This window comes from Paroedura picta, chromosome 7 (assembly GCF_049243985.1).
Source record: "Paroedura picta isolate Pp20150507F chromosome 7, Ppicta_v3.0, whole genome shotgun sequence".
Classification (NCBI taxonomy): domain Eukaryota; kingdom Metazoa; phylum Chordata; class Lepidosauria; order Squamata; family Gekkonidae; genus Paroedura; species Paroedura picta.
In genome coordinates this window covers 90369819-90392469 of record NC_135375.1, presented here as the reverse complement: position 1 = coordinate 90392469, position 22651 = coordinate 90369819, and the positions used below count along the sequence as shown (strand labels likewise).

The window sequence follows — 22651 nt, the reverse complement described above, 5'->3', positions numbered from 1 at the left end:
ACAGAATAAAGCGTGAAGTTCCACCAGACTCACATTTTGTTCCGCTGCTTCAGACCAACATGGCTGCCCACCTGAATCTATACAGAAAGGCTTGAAGCCAATAGCCCAGGTTATTCAGGAACAGGAAACACTTTGTCTCTGCCCCTTTGGCTCATGCCCCAAGGTCTTCTGCCTGTCTCCACACCCTAGTTCATGCCTAGAGTAAGGAAGAGCAGAGAGGAAGGCACAGTTTAGAAGCTGCAGCTGCCTGCCATGATATTTGCCCTTCCTGATCCATTGCTGCCTTTGGCTACCTCTCCCATCAGGATATGGAGAGATTGCCACAGAAGCCCATGTGATGCCTTCGTTGTTCCCATTATTCCATGTCTTTTCCCTAAGTGGGGTGTTCAGTCTCGATGGTTGGCTCACCCCCTCCATCTAATTTTCTTTTGCATCCTCATTCAGTCTGTTTTTTTATCATACTCACTCAATGCAAATGGCACTTTGTAAGATGATCGCCAATATATTTTGCAGTAAATAACAGGGTCTATAATCTTTTTATTGTTTTGAATTGCTTTATTGTCTGGCTTGGTACGAGGCAGCATTATTTCATGTGCTTGAAATTCTACATTTAATCTAGAATTTAGCTCTTATGTACTGAATGTATGCATGGCGTATCAAATAATGCGGCAGCATGAATCAGTGTGGTAAGAATATAGGATGAGGGTTCAAATCCCCACTGACCATGAAGTTCGCTAGCTGATCTTGAGCCAGTGATACTCTGTAGCCAAAGGTACCTTTTCTTCCCTTTCTATGATTCCTTTCCTTTCTCCCATTGAAGCTCCTCTCTGGGTTGATGTAGGGATAAATCCTACACACCATCCTATGCTTCTTGGGTGAAGAATGGGATTTTTAAAAGAACTAGATCAATAGATTTGTGCATGCAGATGGTGCTGGGAAGGGACAGGCTCGTGTGTTGGTCTAGGGTTGTAATAGTGGCTCTGAAACTACAGTAAATAATGCCTCCAAAAGTGCAAAGTAGTCATTTATAAAGCAGCCTATGTTCAGCTTGATGTAATAAATTAGTTCACTTTTTGGAGATTCTTCTGAGTCAACTTGTCATTTATCCCCTTGAGGGACTTGTTAATATTATATTACTATTACTCCTGTTGGGTCCACTGTAGAAGCCACCCTGCAAAATGTGGGACTGCCAGATCCTCATTTGGATCCCAGTTGGAACTGATCTATTGGACCTTTGCCTGAACAATTCTTCTGTTACATTTGTTGTAGTCTTGTACAGAAATTTGCAGTATTGTATAGTTATTACTGATGGTCGTCTTTATGATGCTTTATAAGTACATGACTATTTTGCACTATTTACTTTAGTTTCCCAGCCCCTATCCCCCAGCCCCTTTGTTCTGGTGTCTTCTATTTATTATGTACCCCAGTTTTTGTTCGTTTATTGTAGCCTCCAGATGATGGCTGGAGATCTCCTGCTATTACAGATGAATTCCAGGTGAACAGGGATCAGTTCACATGGAGAAAATGGCCCCTTTGGAGGTTGGACTCTGTGATCTTATACTCCATTGAAGTCCCTCCTCTATCTAAACTCCAGCCTCCCTAGAAAAAGAGTTGGTTTTTATACCCTGCTTTTCACTACCCAACAGAGTCTCAAAGCAGCTGACAATTGCCTTACCTTCCTCTCTCCACAACAAACACCCTGTGAGGTAGCTGAGGCTGAGAGAGCCCTGAAAGAACTGCTCTGTGAGAACAGCTGTAACAGGACTGTGACTAGCTCAAACTGACCAAGCTGGCTGCATATGGAGGAGTGGGGACTCAAACCAGGCTCAGCAGATTAGAGGCTGCCGCTCTAAACCACAATACCAAAATGGTTCTACCTCTAACCTCTCCAGGTATTTCCCAACCCAGAGCTGCAGCTCTCCCTGGGAGGTAAGGCTCTGTCTGTCCCTTTGTCTTTCACCCCATACCTTTCTGGTGCATGATATAAACCGTCAAGTATTTTAGCAAATATGAAAATTGGGAGCATATAATGCAAATGCTCCAGTAATGTATTCATGCACTCCAAACAGTAATGAGCTTGGCTGTCATCTTGCTGAAACTGGGGCCAATATTCTTTCTGGATTTTCTAGAAAGTGCAGAGCTCTAGCTGCAATTCTTTCTTTAAAAAAAAATATCCGCAGAGACCCCAAGACCCAGTTCTGTCTTTCTGTTGGAATGTGAAAATGTTGTTTTCTGTCTCATGAGATTGGCTGGCCCTTCACAAATGATTTTTTTTAAAGGCCCCCAAATTCCACGAAATGCTAGTTCACTTTGAATTGCAGATTTGCAATGCTGTAAAATATTTATACTCACCCTCGTGTTGGCATTAAATTTTTCAGGAAGGTTAAGGTCATGATTCATGAATCACAATAGGGCTTTTAATGAAATGAAATAGCTCTGCATGTTGAACTTTCATTTTAATTTGTCCTCTCTGAGGCTGAGAAATTTTATATGCCACATTGGCCAAGTCCTTACTGCACACTGACAGCCCACCTTTTTATCTCATGAAGATCTAGGAGCCTGAAATGGACTGTTGGTCTGTCAAGCCCAGTCTTTTCTATGTAATCTGCCATAGCCATCCACGACCACAAGAGAGGCATTTCTGGGCCACAATTCAGTAGAAGGCAATTTAATGTGTTTCAACCTGATTACGCGAATTTCAATGAACAATCCAAAAAATATTTGTGCTGGGGGTGGAGAGAGTTTCCATTAATTTTCCCCCAGTATCTTTGGAGACTTCAAATATTACAGGGTGTGTGTTTTTTTTTAAGTAGTATGACCTCAGGATTCAAGGATCCCAAAGTAAGCTCATTACGATAACACACCTTAAAATTAGATGTTTATGTGTGGAAACACTTCTCCTTTTTCATATTCAGATTGCTTGAATGCAGAGGATGAGTTTTTAAAGGGATTCTGCTGTGGGGATATTTTTTAGATTTACCCGCAGTGGAGCAGCAACAAAAATAATAGAGCCCACTTCAAAATTAGCCCATTGCTTACTGAAAATCATATATTGGGATGAGGGCTATATCTCTAGAGTTTTATATTGCTCCACAGTCTTGGGGGGAGGGAGGGGCACATGCGTGCACACACACACACACACACACACACACACACAGAAGAGTTCTTTCCCTACGTCTTAGGCTTTGCTCCTCAGAGCTCTACACAATGTGCTAGATCACCAGAACAAAACCCTGGGAGTAAAGATGGAATTGTTACCATCAGGAAGGTATCTGTGGGAATTGCTATGCTGTCTACCTCTGCCAGGTTTTCAGAGGTCTATATGAGTAGGCCATCTGTACGTATAAATTAAATGGTAAGAGGGTGGTGGGAGGAGCTGGCACTCATAGTTGACCAGTCAGGTATGCTGTCCCAACTGTCCCATTCCTAATTGGCTGTCTGTCCAATGAATGGCCAATCAGGAAAGGTGTCCCACCCCTGGCCACATCCCCCTCCAGCTTCTTCCATATGGAAGAAGTGCCAGCTGTCCCAGGCAGCCCTGGCTTCAGCCCCGGCTGCAGACTTACCAGGCCTCAGGAGCACTACAGTGGTGGTTGGGGGAGAGGGTGAGCCAATCCCTCCCAGAGCTCCCGCTGCCCCACATAGCTCCATCCGCAGCCTTGCCAGTCTGAAATACAACAGGCCTTTTTGCTAGTGTTCCTTATATTTTTGATGGGTTTGTTTTCTGAAGTTGATGTTACCAGACTTCTACTCAACTTAATGTCCAACGTTCCTTCAATACTCTTCATGTTTGCTTCATTCAAGTGGGCCCCATGTCGGTCTGAAGCAGCAGGACAAGGTTTGTGCTTCCAAGCTGTTTGTTTCATCCAGTGTTAATATGATTTCAGAAGTCTGTTAAAATCTCTGTCTGTTAACCTTAGTACATGTTCCTTAGGGATTCTTTGATCTGTTGGGTAATTACATGTAATGAGTCAAGGTATACATAAATGGCTGCTAGTGCTAGGAAGGATTTTACAGGATCTAAGGTCAAAGGGATGTGATGCGAGCTACATGATTGTAAGAGTTTTCCTTTTTCTTATTTTTTTGTGTGTCTTGTTTTTATGGAGTTACAGCTAAGACAGCTTCCAATACATTGGACCTCAAATTATCTTTATAAGTAATTCGCAGTACTCTACTGGGCTTTCTTCCCATACTCCGCTAGGATGTAAATAGAACTATGAATGACTGTCTAACATTTATGGGTTCAGTTTGAGTTTGGATGGTGCAAGTGAGTGAAACTGCAGCAGCTGAGATTGTTTGACTTGCTGCAAACTTTGACAGGGAGAATTATGCAACACTTGACTGAATTTACACATCAGGAGACATTGCAACCAGATTAAAAAGACTTCATGATAAAAATGCCAGATGCCAAACAATCACCTAGAACTTGCAGATCAGTTAGACACAGATTTTCGGGGAAAGACTTTTGGGGCAAATGAAGCAGAGCTTTTCAAACAACCTCCTAAGGGTCCATCCTCCAAAGCTGCTATTTCTGGGAGAACTCCTTGAGGTTGGCAACCCTATATGCAGGTATATAATTGAGCTGGTAGACAGTCACCATTTTAGAGCATTTAACCAGGATGGATTTTTTTTTAAGTAAATACAGAGCTGCAGCCCATCACTGAATGTAAGCACTTTAGGAACTTAAACCTAATCATACAATTATGTTAAACTTCTTTGCTGTGGTTGAAATTGCTGAACCAGCACTGATACTTGGAAGATTACTATATTACTCATTCATGAATATGGAACATCTCATTCAAATAGGTCAATTTTATTCCCCCTTCCCAGTCGGGGAGATGGGGACCTTCTCTAAAATACTTTTTCTGGAGGGGATATCTTGTTTGGAATTCTTGACCAATCAAGCACAATCATTATTTTCTGTGTATCGAAGTCTGAGCATGCCCTGATTGCTAATTAGGAGTAGCTAATCCAAATTAGCTCCTGAGATCTGCCTTTTTTTTCTTTTTTAATCTGGAAGAACTTTGTTTTTGTGGCTGCAAAATGCTTTCAGTGTCCATTTTCAAGGTCAAGTGGTTATTTGGCTTTTGTTTATTTTTTTAGATCACATTTAAAAGTTTTATATAGTTCAGTATACAATCTCTGCTTTATTATTTTTATTTTGCAATTTCAAATTCAATATCCAGTCAGATGCATCTTGGAAATTTATAGAATTGGTAGCTATAGAAATACATATATCCTCAGGATCTGGTGATGCTTGGAGAGATCCTGCTACCACTTCTGAATTCAAAGAGCCAGGTACAAGATAAAGTGGCTAGTGCTCTGTCAATTTTGTGTGTGTGTGATCCCATATACTTTCTACTTTAGGCAAAATTTCTATTCTTTGGCATCTGGCTAAAACAGCCAAGTGACCAGCACCAAGCTAAGTATGAAAAAAAGGTCTTGATATGTAGATTGAGGACTACCAAGGAAGTGTGCTCATTACAAAGAATATCATTTCATGAACTGGATTTAGAATGAGATACCTTTGATGAACATAGACTTTTGAGAGATTCAATGTACCTGTAAAGAAATAGTTAGTGTGGAACTACCACTAGGTGACTCTGTTTTCTATTTGGATTTAGGCCTGATTAAACAGCACTGGCTGGCCAACTTTGTCACTATATCTAGAGAAGAAGAAAAAAACTCAGGCCAGACAGATATTATTGATGGTCTTAGGTGCTGGTTGTAGCTAAAGCTGTTATCAAAACTTCCCCACATTCATACCCATCTAAAAAGAGTATCATGGTATAAGAGAGGGAAGGGAATGTAACAAATAATTAGGCACAAGCTCATAGTGTATAGCTGCCACTGGAGAACATGAACTCACCAGTTTGTTGGCTTCCAAGCTGCCTGTGATTTTCAGAGCCTGTGCAAAACAAAATCCTACTTAGGATTTTTTCTCATTCTCATTTTACTCTCTGTTAAGTTCCTGTTTCTTTAGATTTCCCTCCCCCCTTTTCCGCATATCAGTGGTTAATTTGAAATAAAAAAGGTTTATTTCTAGTTTATTTCCCTATAGATTTAAACCACAGAGGAATAAAGTGGAAATAAACCTGTTTTATGTCAAATCAACCACTTGGAGGTGTGAAACAGAGGGGGGGGGGGGAGACAAGGACCAGAAGAAACAGAAAGTTAAAAAGAAGTAAAATGAGAATGTAAAAAGCCACTGTTGGCTAGTGAGATGTTTCTCACACGTTAGATAAAACACTGTGGAAATCCATGATTGCAAACCATTCTGGTAGCAATTGTACCATCCCCCCCCCATCCCAAAGAGCTTTCTCCTGTTAAAGGGGGCTCTTCCACTGGTAAAAGAATCTCATGTATCAGAGGAAGAATTCTTGCTTTGGGGAAATGGTGCTCTTAGCGGAATAAATCCTTAGGATCCAAAGGAATACCTTTTTTCCTTTTCTTTTCTTGCCCAACATACAATTTTCTTCTGGCAAAACAGCCCAGTCTCATCTAGATCCTCTCTCCTGGTAGAAATAAGCTGATTTTATGATACAACAGAACATTCCAAGTTCTCTCACCACCTGCCCACATTGTAGCAAGGACATGAGGAAATGCATGCCTTGATATAAGGTCAGTTCTGCTAGATGCATGGCGGCCCTTTTTGAAGCCAGATGTGCATTTATGGGCTAATCTGTCAATGCGCCAACTAAGACATATTCTTCCTTAATGGGTTGCCACACTGGGTAGAAGAGGGGGAGCTTATGGTGGTGCTTTATTGAGCCATATAACTGTATTTGGCAATAATGTAGCATTTATGAACTTGGATACTGTACAAAGATTATGAAAACCCAGTCCCTTAAACCTCCTCTCAAGATACGGTGGAATTGTTTTTCTTTGTTTTCCCTTTCCATCACTGTACAATTATTCCCAGCATGCTTCCTTTTATGCAGCAGCTTGATAGCATTGTGTTCTGGCTCAAGGGCTGCCATTAAGTAATAACAGCTGGGGATCTCTAGAATGTCATTACCAGACTGTTTTAAATGGGACAAACCAATGCTTCAAATTCATTATGAGGGAGGAAGGGTTTGGAGGACAGTTTGAGACTTTGACTTGTGGGATATGCATAGCTATCTGACCTCTCCAGAAGCACCATATTAGTTCTTTGGGATAACAGATTTATCTGTGGAGGAACAGTTTCGATTTAAAACCGAATGGATTCAAAGATCTTTATATTAAGAGAAGAGACCTTGTAATCAAACCATTAAGACATTGGATTGTTGTCCTCTGATTTGGCGAGGGAGAATTTTCCATAGCAGCCAAGAAGACAGCCCACATAGAATGGATTGGAGGGGTATGGAGGTTCCCCTTCACACAGAGCATTAGTGATGAGAGGGAGAATTTTCAGTGGTAACCAAGAACAAATCTCTGTTTCTGCAGACACTACACTGACTGCACATAACTCATAGCATCATAGAATCATAGAGTTGAAAGGGGCCATACAGGCCATCTAGTCCAATCCCCTGCTCAATGCAGGATCAGCCCTAAGCATCCTAAAGCATCCAATAAAAGTGTGTATCCAACTTTTGCTTGAAGACTGCCAGTGAGGGGGAGTTCACCACCTCCTTAGGCAGCCTATTCCACTGCTGAACTATTCTGACTGTGATTTTTTTTCCTGATATCTAGCCTATATCGTTGTACTTGAAGTTTAAACCCATTACTGCGTGTCCTTTCCTCTGCAGCCAATGGGAACAGCATCCTGCTGTCCTCCAAATGACAACCTTTCAAATACTTAAAGATGGCTATCATGTCCCCTCTCAACCTCCTTTTCTCCAAGCTGAACATTCCCAAGTCCTTCAACCTATCTTCATAGGGCTTGGTCCCTTGGCCCCAGATCATCCTCGTCGCTCTCCTCTGTACCCTTTCAATTTTATCTACGTCCTTCTTGAAGTGAGGCCTCCAGAACTGCACACAGTACTCCAGGTGTGGTCTGACCACTGCCGTATACAATGGGACTATGACATCTTGTGATTTTGATGTGATGCCTCTGTTGATACAGCCCAAAATGGCATTTGCCTTTTTTTACCACTGCATAACACTGCCTGCTCATGTTTAGTTTACAATCCACAAGTACCCCAAGGTCTCGTTCACACACAGTGTTACCTAGAAGCATATCCCCCATCCAGTAGGCATGCTTTTCATTTTTCTGACCCAGATGCAGAAATTTACACTTATCTATTAAATTGCATCTTGTTCTCATTTGCCCATTTTTCCATTGTGTTCAGATCTCGTTGAACTCTGTCTCTATCTTCTGGAGTATTTGCCAGTCCTCCCAATTTGGTGTCGTCTGCAAACTATTTCTTTCTTATCTCTATATCATTCTTTATATCAATGGGACACCAAGCAGCTTACAGCATTAAAGCAGCTGAAAACAGAAATAAAAGTCAGATAGGACAAAGCAAGCCATCACTCATTGTTATTTTTAGGTCTGTTACAATCTAAAATTATGTAAAGCTGAATACAAGGAAAGTTCCATTATATAAACACAGTTTTTCTGCAGGCCCTTCTTTCTCCTCTAACAGGTTTTGCCTTTGATTAGCACCAACCCTTGATAGGGTATACTCTTGTGAGTAGTTTGTTTGATTGAACTTAAGATCACCAGAAGAAACCTACTGGATCAGACCAGTAGTCCATCTAGTCAATCCACTCCTCTGGAGGTCCAACCACAGGGCATAGAAGATGAGGCCTTCTCCTGATGTTAGCTAAAGAGTAAACAACCACTCTGTGTATATAGACAATAAAATACAACTGATGCTTCTGATGAAAGCTCAACGGCTGAACAAGTTAAATTCTCACTTCTTTATTTCCAGTTCTCCAAATTCTGACAAGTTATCCAGACTGTAGTCCTTGTTTCAAATTGCAACATTCTTCTTCCAGTTCTAATAATAAAAAACATCCAATGAATACACTTATCTTCATATAAACATCATTACAAACATCATTGCCAACTACACTTACCCAGTGGTAATATTCAAATACATAACACTGAGGTTCCTAAAGGATTTATAACCTAAGACAACATCTGTTGCAATCTTGAGAACCGCATAAACATAATACAAGCATTATTGTATATCAAAAGTTAGTCAATGGTAAGTGTACTTTGATAACCTTTATATGGCCAAGTATGGAAATGAACCTGGACATTCCAAATCCTAGTCTGACTGTATCACACCAACAAAATAACCAGTTTATGATGGTCAGAGAGCATATAATATAGCCAACCAGCTGCCAGATGGGTTTACTATTCTTTACTAATGTGATTGTTCTTTGTTAATTCTGATCCTCAAATTAGTCATACTGAGATTGGTATAAATAAAAAGAAAACATTTTCTCTTTCTGTTGTTAATGGGATTTCCTAGCTCCCTCATTTTTTATCACTTCTTAACTTTTCTTGACATTTTTTGGGCACAGAAATGCAGATGTACTTCGGCAGTGTTATCTTCTAGAAATACTCTCAGGAGGTGTCAGTCATTACAGCTGGCTCCAAAACCAGCTCTGGGCTTTCACTCAAAAATATGTGAAACAATGTCAAAATGTGACAAGCTATTACAGAAATAATTTGGAGCTTTCTTGCACCTATAACAGAAACAGAGAAAGATCTGCATTCAATAAGAATTAGGTGGTACCAAGATACAGGGTTTGAGAGTGTAGAAAGTCCCCCTCTCTCCCCCATCAAATAACCAACTAGACTACAATAAATAAGAGCTTTGTCTTTCTTATGGGTCTAAGGGCATGTTCCTCTGCTAATTTAGTTCCCCTTTCCAGTTGTCTTTAGACAGGCAATTGATGTTAGAATCCATCTCTCTGACATGTTAGCTTTTTGTAGGCAGGGAGTTCAAGATGGAGGGGAGCATCCCATCAGAGTGCAGCTTGCAGCTTGCAGCTTGAATTCGTATGATCCAGGAAAGGCTATACCGTTATAGCTTAGTTCTGAAAGTCACAGAAGCTGTGTCCTGTACAAGGTTGGCAAGATCGTTTTCAGCTTTCCAGTAATCACTAACATATTTAAGAACAGACATTATTTGAGACATCCCTATGCTTACCTGGGAATTCTGCCTGACAAAAACTGGTTGGAAGCTCCAAGGTATTTGAAATGGAAACACTCTCCCGCCCCTGCAGCAACTGGCTATGCCTCCAAGGTTTGTGCATCTGGTGGTTTTACTGTGCTGTGAAATACCTGTAAAGTACATTACTGAACAAAATGCAGTAAGGCACAGGACCAACAACCTCAGCTGTGAATGAACTTGATGATGATGACGATGTAGATGTAGTACAATGGTTTTCAAAATGTGCTTCAGGGGAAAACTGGGGGTGGATCTTTAGGAATCTTTAGGGTCTTTAGGAATTCCTGAGGGGGGAAAGATGAATAATCTAAATGTCACTAATGAGAAGACAGAAAATAGGGAGAAAAGATCCAGTCCAGAGTAAATAGGAACATGTTTAAATCCTGTCAGGAACCACCATCCAGTGAAGTTCTTGGTGATTCACCGCCATGGCTACACCTAGGCGATATCAGACCACTGATGCTTAGAGTGGGTTGCCTCAGCTCCTGCAGAGGGATTAAAAAAAAAAACCCATAGCTTTAAGTCTGTGATGGGGGGAACAACAGCCAGCTGGAGCATCCCACAGGTGCAAACTGCCTTTCTGGGAGCATTTTCCCTTCTAAGGTAATTCCTCAGGCAGATACCTCCCAGGCTACCTGACAGTTGTCCCATCTGACCAGATGCTTCATACCTCATTTTGGGGAATCAGCTGTGAAAATAACTGTGTTCCTAATGATCTGCAGGTATTCCTATCCCTCTTGTGGCCAATACTCAGAATACTCGGAAGGACAACCTCTACACAGATCTCGGCATGCCAGTGGGCCAACAACAAGGTGAGTTATTTTCCCATATGCTCTATAGGAAGAGCCCCTAGGGCAGGGGTAGTCAACCTGTGGTCCTCCAGATGTCCATGGACTACAATTCCCATGAGCCCCTGCCAGCATTTGGAGGACATCTGGAGGACCACAGATTAACTACCCCTGCCCTAGGGGACAAAAAGGCCACCAGCTTACAACTGTTAGTGTAAACTAATCTATGCACACGTTCACACAAAGCTGCCTTATATTGAGTCAGATTTCCATTGGTTTATTACTGTTGGTATTGTCTACTTTAACCACCAGTGAATCTCCAGGGTCTCAATCACAGGTCTTCCATATGACCTCCTACCTGAGCATTTTTGCTGGAGATGCCAATAATTGTCCCTAGGGTCTTCTATGTACAAAGCAGATGTTCTACCCCTGTGCAATGGCCATTTCCCCAATGTGTTATAGGATGGCACCTTTGTTACAGCTGTTACCAGATGTCATCCAAATAATTATTTCCAGACCATACTCTAATTCCAGAAGAACAGGAGGCATTCTGAGATTGCCAGTGCTATTCAAACTGTCATTCCATTTTAAAATTTATTTCAGATTTTGTAATTGTATTTTAATGAAATGTTTTTTGCTATTGATGTGGAGACATGATGCACACTGCCCTGAGCCGGCTCGCTAGATAGGGCAGTATATAAATTAAATAAATAGTTTACTAAAATGATTTACCACACAACTGCAAACTACAAGTTTAATATAACTGTCTGTTGCCATTAGTACATAAATTACAAGAAACCCCATCGTTCAAGTCCTCCTGTTTGACTTATTAGAAGTATATCTTTCTTCTTTTGGGAAAATATGCTTGAAGCTTGCTGTCACTACCTGTATATATCTATCATTATTATGATAGAAGATTGTCAAGTATACATGATAAAGCTTCACACACACACACACACACCATTTATAAATGGAAAATTGGCTAATGTTAAATGATGGCTCTTATTTCAGGGGAATAATGGGGGGGGGGGGAGATGCAGTGTGTACATCCAAATAGATGTATGCTGCTTTTATGCTGCACAGAATGAACATCTTCTTTGAGTGTTATTGCTAAACTGAAGAGATCCTTTTGCATGCTGAGAATAAATAATCCAATTCAGAAACACCTACTGAGCCAACAGGACTGAGAAGCGCTACTGGCAGACAGACAACAGAGCTACAAAGGAAGTGATGTAGTCTATCTCATGTTATTGTTTTTATCTTTTAATGAGAAAGTTAAATGCCCTTCACTTTTGCCACACTTGTGAAATTTGTCTGAAATAATTGCTAACCATTTGGCAAGGATGCAGTGATTCTCACAAAGATCCTGAAAGGGTAGCCACAGTAGTCTCCTTCAGCAAGAACTTCAAACATCTCATGGCACGACATTTGTTGTTGTCTGAGATGGCAGTGAGGGCCTTACTTCAGAGCCAGCGTGGCATAGTGGTTAAGAGCAGCGGCTTCTGATCTGGAGAGCCGGGTTTGATTCCCTGCTCCTCCATATGCAGCCAGCTGGGTAACCTTGGACTAGTCACAATCCATTAGAGCTGTTCTTACACAGTGTTCTTACACAGCACTCCTGTCAGAGCTTTCTCAGCCCCACCTACCTCACAGGAAGGGAAAGTGTTTGTAAATCCCTTTTAGATGCCTTTAGGAAGACAAAAGCGGCATATAAAAACCAACTCTTCTTTTTCTTCTTTATCAGGTGCACCAAGTGGATAAAGATATAGTGTGCAGACAGACATAAATATGGAGCCACAGCGGGTAAGAACTGTTTTTGAAGAACGATTGCACAAGGTACTCCTGTATGTGTTTGTTACTTATAAACATAGAGCTAGAAGGTATCTCAAGGGTCATCTAGTCTAACCCCCTGCACAATGCAGGAAATTCACAACTAACACCCCCCCCCCCAATCTCACAATGACCTCTGCTTTATGCCCCAAGGAAGACAACAAACCCTCTAGGATCCCTGGGCTAATAAAACCTTTAAAAATTCCTTCTTGACCCTAGTGTTGCAATCAGCATTATCCTGGGTTGATTCTGTACTTTGTTTATTCTGTTGTGGATCCTGCTGAATTCAGATCGATTTGAACTTGGGTCTTCCTCTATCTACCCCTGCCCATTGAAACATAAAAGTGTTCTGTGCATGATTAGGGAAGCTCAGAAGGGGGGAAGCCAAGTGCAACAGGAACCTCTTTCTTTTCTTGATTGGTGGGGGGGGGCAGGGAGGATTGGAGACAGCAGAGGAGGGGGAATAAATCCAAGAGGCAAATCTCTGCTGAGAGAAGTTAGGACTTCTGGAGCTTCTGCCGAAGGGAAGCCTTTCAACTTGGGAATGAGGAAGCCTTTGAACTGACACCCTGGCCAATCAGGGCTTTTCTACAAAGTTGGAGGCTCAACAGCAAGTTAGTTCCGGACAAGCAGAGAGCTGCACCTTTACTCATGCCAATATACTCATGTTTATATACAGTGTAAATACATTGGACTTGTTTTAAATAATGTAATCCCATTTTTGGCCACTAATTATCTTTGGGCCAACCTGTCTGAATGTAGATTCTTTCCCTTGCCACAAGAGGAATTTAAGTTTTCCTTTTTCTGAATTAGTACAAGTCTTACTAAGTAAAGGGAAGATAATGTAAGCTTTAGATATAGAATGTACATCTGAATAAGACATGATCTACAGCAGTGGTCCCCAACCTGCAGGCCGCGGCCCGGTGCCGGCCCGCGAAGGCCATGGCGCCGGGCCGCGGTTCCCTCTCTCCGCCCCCCCCCCGCAGTAAAAAACTTGCGGCCCGGGAAGCTTCTTACTACGGCAGGGCGGGGAGAGGGAATCGGGGCCGGGCCGCACCCTCAGAAAGGTTGGGGACTACTGATCTACAGTCTCCAAAGCTCCAGAATTAGAGGGGCAAATTCTTTCAGCTCTAGGAATTTTCTTATATTGACCCTGTAGAATCACAAAGGAGAGAGCTGAACATCTCACTAATGTGAATGCCTTTCTGTGAGTTTTTTTATTTCAGGTAAAAGAGATATTTAGCTAGGGCTTGAATATATCTCAAACTTGGGAGGTGCCAAATGCTCTGGGGAGCATGAAAGGTCCATTTGTAATATATTTAGATACATAATATCACTTAAGGAAGCAGAAAGATATAGCTTTATTCTTGTTCTGGAATCAAAACAGAACTTCTTATATTAGATCCAGTACAAGATTATATATTTATGACTTGAATGAAAGACTTGATTTTTTTGTTTTAATTGTCTAGTCCGGCTCTAAAGAAATATAGCAAAATGCTTCAGCTTCTACTTTTTATCCACATAAACCTGTCATTGTGTTCTCTCCGCTGAAGGGAAAGCTGGAGTCAGCATAATGGGAAAGAAATTCCAGAATTATTGGCCTGCTTTTAGTTGTTGCTGTTGCAATGCTGGTACTGATCAGAGAAACCAAATAGCTTGAAAAAGAGGGATGGGAGTTAAATATTTGCAACCAAATTTTGTTCAGCAAATGTATATGTCTTCCTTTATTTCCTCTTGAGAGTGTATTTGTTATGGGTTTTTTTTTTTTTACTGCAAGGTTATGTAAAAAGTAATTCCCAATTATTGAAAACTTATCAAACCTCAAGATCTTTCTGAGATTCACAAAAAAAGTATTTTTGTGATCTTTCAAATAACACTGGGTAATAACAATATTTTATTACTGGCATCACCCACAAAGAGCAGTGGGTGTATTGGCCTTCAGCATTTGATCAATAAAAAAAATAGTGTTTTTTTGTTTTATGGGGTTATTTGAGGGAGTGATTCACAGCGTGGCAACAACCAAAGTGCTTTTATGTTGCCATGACAAAATCATCCGGAAAGGATATTGAAAAAAACAAATCACAAGGTGTGATGTATGCAAATCACAAATCCATATTCCCATTGTCCAGCATAGATAGAGATTAAAGAAGAGTCACATTTCCATCAGGTGCAGAGTCATGGATTTAGACACAAAGAAGTAGAAGCGTTGGCTTTTATACCCCGCTTTTCTCTAGCTGAAGAGTGCCCAAGTGGTTTACAATTGCCTTGCTTTCCTCTTCCCACAATAGTCACCTTGTGCAGTAGTGGGCCTGAGCAATTTCGGAGAGAACTGTGACGGGCTCAAGGTTACCTAGCAGATTTCCCAGGCGGAGGATTGGTGAGTCAAAACTCGGTCACCAGATTAGCGTCTGCCATTTGTGACCACTATACCACACTGGTTCTCTGAGACTGTTCATGAGTAATACGTTAACTTTTTGATCTTGACAGGATGCCAGTACCTGTTTTATCAAGAGGCTTCTTCATTATAGCGATCAATAATATGAGGGAGATCTCATCTATAAAAAAAATATAACATTGTCATTATAGCACCATCGCATACAACATGTAAATTGTAAGGCTGAGATCATCCTTGTATTATTAATATTTTTTTTATTTTACATGGAGCTTTATTAATAGAAGCTGATACCAAAGCGGATCCTAGACTATCACATAACAACTCATGCAGCAAGCACACAGTTTTGTAAATTTGTCTTTTTGACCTTAATAATTTCAGAACATCTGGGTAGCCATCTGTGATAGCAACATTACACAGGAATCAAGTAACTACTTGAAGGCTTGCCCAATTTCTGTCAGAATAAACTTTTGTGACTCAGAACTTACTTCTTCAGATGCATGAAGTGCGCAGCCATGGGGCCTGATTTTATATACAGCATGGAAAGGTGTTACAAATGGAGATGCCAGCCTCTAGGTGGGACCTGGGGATCCCCCAAAAATGCATCTCATGTCAAGACTACAGAAATTGGTTTCACTGGAGTAAATTTATACTTTGGAGGGTGAACTCTAGGCCTTGTACTTCAGTGAGGTCCCCATCTTCCCCAAGCTCTATCCCCATATATCCTGGAATTTCCCAGCCTGGATCTGGCGAACATTGGCCAGGGGGGACCTGGCAATCCTGGCAAAAAGTGGCAGTGTAAAAGAAGAGCCAATTGAAGTTAATCATTAAAGAGTTTTTTTTTTGTTAGATGACACCCCTATTAAAATAATATTCTGTAAAAAAATACAATATTATTAGGTTTGATTCTGTTATGTTCAGTGCATTTGGTATCACCTATATATTTTAAGTTGTTAAATAGTTTAAAAATCCATGAGAAAGGCAAAGGTTAGTTCTGTATAAATTCCAGTGAGCTGGGGACTTGCATTTGCTCTGACACATAGCCTGGAATATGCTTTAAGCTACCTATGAACAGGCTGTGTGAACTGGCTTTTGTATTCATTTCAAAGGAAATGTGTATTAGGCTGGGTCATTGAAGGCCCTTGTAGGGGTGAAAGGGGAGCCACTTGTATCTCATGAACTCCATTGCACTAAAAAAAAAAATGCAGGATGGAGCTTAGTTTTCACCCATTCGTTTTATTGTTGCTGATAATACTGCAATCCAAATCTACTTCCTAGACTAGTGATAGCTAACTCTTCCCAACATACCTGAGTGACCCAGAACTATGACTCCAAGTGGCTTGAGTGGGAAGAGGACATCTTTAGCTGAGAAGGATGGGCCTGCTGCTCCCCTCAAAAAGGGTGGAGCCCACAGATATCCCCCCCCACGATGGTTTCAAATGATGATCCTGCTGAAGGCAGGACTTGACCTGAAGTTACTCATGTAGAATTCTAAATAAAGGTCACTGTAATGATTGCATCCTTGCTAAATGGTTGAGAACAGTGAAATATTAAGACTGACTGCTAATGAAAATTTAAAATGTCAGTGAAGTGCATCCTTCCCGGAGAAAATGAAAAAAAGCCACTTTCAGAGTCTTTCAACTCAAGGTACTATTTATGTGTCTTTTTCCTTATTCATGGTAAAACGTGCCCTCGTCTATAGAAGAAGAGGCAAGGATAACCAATTCACTTTTCCATTAGCCTTCATTCTACCCAGCACCACAGCAATGCAATATTGATAGAAGCTATGTCTTCAGACAGAAAACAAGAGGTGTTTGAGCCTTGCCTGTTAGGGCTCCAATACAGAGGAAATTGAGAGCATAACCATTCTGCATGTAGCATCGTTTTCACCACAGAAAACCCACTGTAGTATTTTTAATTATGCATTGTCCTCCCCTCTCATAGACTGTTTATGCACTGGGAACTTCACTGCCCCATCTCTCATGCAGGAGTACAAATTGGGGGTGGATGGAGGTGCAACGGGCCAAATGCTCCCTATGTGGGCACAGGAAGAGGTGGGGCAACCTGCCACAACTAAAACGTCAGCCTTCAGCTTGGCATGAAACCTCCAGTGCGTAAACGGTCATAGTGGTGACTGTGTCCTTTCAGCGCAGTATTTGCAACTAGCTTTTGTGATGGCACCGAGGATGCCTGTTTTTACATGCATAAATGTTCGCGTGTTTTTTGTGTCCTCCCCGTGCCACCATACACCAGTGGGGGAACAGACAGTCCCTAGTTCCTTCTCCACCAACAGGAGCTTTAGGTGCCCTTTGTGCAGCGCAGGCCCTCTCACCTCTGCTATGACAAATATTACACAAGCAAAAATTAATTCATTATTAATCCATGCCCTCAGAGGCACTCTCTGTGAGGAACTCTCTGTGAGGAACAGTATACCTCTGAGGGGGAAAGATTGTAGTCTTGGCATTCAAAAAGGCTTTGTGCCCCCATGGAAATGTTGAGGTCTCCATGTCCATGAAATGCAATTCCCATGAGGCCCTGCCAGCAGCATGTGCCAGAATGGTGGTCAGGTGACATTGCAGCTGACTATGGCCTGCCAATAAAGAAGAAGAAGAAGAGTTGGTTTTTATATGCTGCTTTTCTCTACCCAAAGGAATCTCAAAGCAGCTTACAGCCACCTTCCCTTTCCTCTCCCCACAACAGACAACCTGTGAGGAGTGTGATGCTGAGAGAGTCCTGATATCACTGCTCAGTCAGAACAGCTTTATCAGTGCCGTGGCGAGCCCAAGATCACCCAGCTGGCTGTATGTGGGGGAGCAGGGAATCAAACCTGGCTCGCCGGATTAGAAGTCCACACTCCTAACCAATACACTAAACTGGCTCTAGCAAAATAGAAGCATCTAGCACAGTGGAAGAGGTGCCCCCCACTTAAGGATTGCCATCATATGTCTTACAAATGCGTAATCACATGCAGAAGAAAACAATACAGTATCAGAGCACAGACATAAATGCGACTGCTTTAAAAAATGACAGTTTAAAAGGGTCAGCATGCTGACTTCGGTGAAAATAGCCCCAGGAATGACTAGATCACTCTAGCAGGATAACATTATAATGACCTGTTGGCATATGATCTGTTAGTTCCTTTGAATTCCCAAGCTTTCATTTCAAAACTAAGCCTAGCCCTTTCTGTTACAAGGATATAAGGGGGAAAGTGTAACACTGCAATTCAAAGTGGTATCATTAAAAACAAAAGGCATTCTGTTAGCACAATGAAGAAAATGGCACCAAGTTGGCGGGGGGGGGGGGGGGCTTTGCATAATGTGCATCTTCTTGTGGGGGAAAGGATAACTGGAGCATGATGAAACCATGGTGATAGGTGGATCCTCCCCCCCCCCCCATGCTGTTGTTTGGTAGCTAAAGTAGAAATAAATCTCTACGCGGAAGCAAACTTTCAGTTATTTCTGGGTAATAATTCCAAAAATGTGGCCGTTCTGGTCTGAATCAGCAGGAAGCTTCTGGCCAGTAGAAAGTTTATATTCCACTGTAAATTTTCCAGGTAAGGATCACAGTGTTAACCAGATCATCCTTTTCATCGTAATTTTTTTAATAGATAGGAGGGTGACTGTATGGCATTGTCACAGCAAATTCATTTGTAAGTACCAGTTCCTAGTTCTAGTTTATACCCAAACTGATGAAATGATAAAACTGTCTCCGGGCTAGAAAACTTTTAAACCCCATGACTGAATGCTTCTTTTCATTAAAGAAAAACAAATCTCCCTGCACACAGAAAACTGGAATCCCTGCCTAATCCTCTCCCTGAATGCCGAGTGCTCTTTTCATGGGTAAACAAACCTCATGTGACCACAGAATCTTTCCATGGGGAAGCATTCCGTCTGGGCCGTGCGTTCACATTGCAGCCTGAAATAGAAACAGGTTTTACCTCCTGTTGTCAGCGGTTTCTCAGAAATAGGTTAATTGCTGAAACCATACAGAATTCAACGATTTTCCTGTAGAGCAGAGATAGAAAGAGTTATCAAGTACTAAGCTGCTTTCACTCCTTCATTCTTTATGGTGGATCACGCATGGCTGGGAGCTGCATGTGAGGTGGCACAAACAGGGTGATCTTATGAAGTTTTGCCACCTAAACAGCACCCTACCCAGGGCAAAGGACACCAGTTAAAACTGGAATGATCCATGCTGCCCGAATGACAGTATCATTCAGATGCAACATTCTTATTTATTTGGTTGTCTGCAAACTGACCTTTAATTGAACCCCAAAACATTGAAAGCGGCTTCCCTCTGCCGTTAGCCTAGATTTTTAATTCATTTATTCACACCCCACTTTTCCCACTGAGACTCAAGATGGATTACAGGATATAAGCAAGGATATAAGACGGTATAAAACAAAGAATGAACAATGAAAGAAGAATAAGATTACAGAATTAGAAAGCAATGTCAACAACACTCTAAGGCAGATAAATTATATGTAATGCAGAAAGTAGATCGCCAAGTAAAGACAGTGCAGTAAAATCAGGTGATGCCTACCTTGATCATTGTAGTGGAGTATTCTATTATAAAGGTGCCCTAATCTTTTTCTTGCAAACTTAAATGGACTCCGGGGAATGGTAGAGGACAGGAAGGCCTGGAGGATCATTGTCCATGGGGTCGCGATGGGTCGGACACGACTTCGCACATAACAACAACAACAATCTTTTTCTAAAAATGGCCGTTTGAACTTTTTTGCACTTTTTGTGTAATGAAAGATCCGTGGGAGACTTCCTAACCTCCTCAGGGAGGCTGTTCCACAAGATGGGAGCCAGCACTGGGGAAACATGTGAACAGGCAGCTGCTGTTCTTACTCATTTGGAGGTTGGCACAGTCCTGCAGGTCGGTGGGTCCAAGCCCATTTAGATCATCCCCAGACCCTTGAATTGAACTCAGTATCTGATCTATAACCAGTGTTGTGCTTGCAGAATGCACCTGACCTATGTGTTCTGCCAGCTGCCCAATACTAACTGTGCTGTGGCTTCCAAGTTGTCTTTAAGGGCAGACCCATGCAAATTACCTTACAGTAGTCTTGCTCGAGATAACTGTAACATGGATCTTCATGGCCAGGTCCATTAAATTGTGTGAGAAATTGTTAATGTGAATGTAAGATACTCCTCTTGAATGCAGTAGGGCATAATGGTACTTAGACTTGGCGGAATTGCGTCTATAGTATTCTCAGTTCTTGCCCACGGCCCCTGTTGTAGCCACAACATGCTGCAGTTGTTTTCCGCCATCGTGGCACAAGAGCGATAAATTCGGTTTTGCAATATTTATTCACCTCTCTGCTTGGCTTGCTGGTTGAGGTACAACAGGAGTGCGCAAAAGATTGATGAATGTTCAACAAAGCTTGAAGCCATCTTAGTGCTCTGAATAGCACCTCTTAATTAACGCTGGTAAAGTGATTATAGCAAATGACTTTTTAAAAAATGAAAGCTCAGCTAAGGAGTCGTGACTGTGATTGATGGGAGGCAGACAGGCTTTGTTCTCATGGGTGGTCTCCTTAAATATATCGCTCTGGGTTTGAATTAAATGGTAGCGTGGCTGTAACAGAAGGGGGCCACCATTCCAACAGGGCCCCTCCAGCCACTCTAATGACACCCACCACCAGTACTTCTCCTAGTGCCCCACAAGCAATTTTCGTGGGGTGGGATGGGGAATTACTCTGAGGACGGAAGTTGGGCAAGATTGAGAAGGAAAGCTGCTAGGGTCCAACATAACCATCATTTTGAAAAAGGGTACATTTGGGAATATTCTTAATAAAGAGTTTTCAAGTGGTGGTTTCCATGGGAAGAGAATGATTCCTGCATCATCTGTGCTCAAATATACATTTCCCATTGAGACCATGGCATGACTCACTGCTGCGTCTCATTTGATATGCCACTGTCCTTTTGAGCACACTGGACTCAGCCAGGCAATTCCCATCTTGCAGAAATCTTCCTCTGCTTTGTCTTTGATCACCCGGCATTTATTTACCCTTTAATCACTGTTGCCAGCTGCAGAGTGCTCTCTTTTGTCCAACTTTCTAACACCCCAATTCTATTATTTTGTATAAATGCCTTAAATTGCGAATAACAACACTCCACTGAAACAAACATATGGATGACCATGAGCTGGGGAGGGGGGAGCCCACACCCAGCAGGGGTATCTCTTCGGTGTCATGAATATAACAAGATTGAAGCCAAAGCTTTAGCTTTATCATTTTGTGACGTACAATTTATAACTGGAGTGGAAAGTTGATAGAGAAGCAAGAGCTCCAATTTATCTCTTCTGTGCTTGGAGGACAGAGCATGCAGGCTTTGCAAACAGAGGACAGGAAGTAGTTTCAAGACACTGGTCTTCTGCCATTGAGGGTGCACCATAGTAGTGTGCAAGCAGTAGGGGTGCCAACTTTACATTCAGAGATTCCTGGAGATTTGAGGGTAAAGCCTGGGAGGGGGAGGGGGAGCTTTAGTGAAGGGAGAGACTCCAGAAAGATATAATGCCATAGAGTCTGCCTTCCAGAGCAGACTCCAAAAGAGATGGAATACAATTTTTAAATGGAGATCAGCTGTAATTTTGGGGGATCTCCAGGCCCTCCTGGAGGCTGTCAACCCTAACAAGCAGCAGAGTTTTTCTGCTTCTCAGAAGAGCACAAAGCCTGACCATCACCTCTTATGAGGCTCAGAGAGTATCATCTGACTGGCCCTGGTGTACTGAGCCAAAGAGACTTCTGCAGCTGGCTTGTCTCCTAGCAGGCCTCTGTTTTTCCCAGAGCTGGGTTGCCTTGTAGGCTAAATCCTAGCCTGCTGTTTTCTCAGCTCACAAGCTCAAGATCTGCTTTGCTAGCAGCAGAACGAGAAGGGAGTGATGGGTAATAAGAGAACTGGTCAATGAGCTTATGCCTCCACCTGCATGCCATTCAAGAACTAGCATAGGCTCCAGGAGAGGTATAGCTGACTACCAACAACATTCCCCCACACATACTCACATATACATTATGCTCTTAAATGACTTGTAGCAGTATTTAGCCAAATTCCTATAATTTGTAAAGTACTTTATTCTTTATATTATGCAATGTAGTAAATTGTGAATTAGACTTTGCAATTTTGTTTAGTGTACAGTGGCTGGAACTGCTCACCCCAAAAGTATGTAGATAAACAGACACACTGTTTGTAAATGATGTCTTTTGAGCAGAGGCTGCGTCTGTCTGTCATTAACATGCTTCTGGGTCAGAGCTTGCAAAGGCCCACCTAGCAGTGAGCTAGACCACTGAAATTCCCCTCTTTTCACGCATGTATCACTTGACCCTCTCCCTTGGGCTTTGTTTTCTCTACATAAGAGGTATAGATCACAGAGAAAAGGGACTTTGAGGTTTTCCTTTCATGTGTTTCGTAGCCCAAAGCAGAAGTATATTTCTTTGTGAAATTGTTCCTTTTTTTTTTGTTTTTTTGAATGACTGGTAGATGAAGATCTCATAACATCAGCTCAGTTGTCATAGTCCCTTT

The 22651-nt window shown here is 41.9% G+C and overlaps 1 long non-coding RNA gene across 1 annotated transcript in view; it reads left to right on the top strand.

Annotated features, from left to right (window-relative positions):
* LOC143841269 (uncharacterized) overlaps positions 1-12674 on the top strand; it is a 142731-nt gene extending 130057 nt beyond the window's left edge. Inside the window, exons 3-4 of the long non-coding RNA XR_013232645.1 lie at positions 10835-10924; positions 12645-12674. This is a non-coding gene — a long non-coding RNA (uncharacterized LOC143841269). The remainder of the gene's footprint in view (positions 1-10834; positions 10925-12644) is intronic.
* Positions 12675-22651: the final 9977 nt, after the last annotated feature.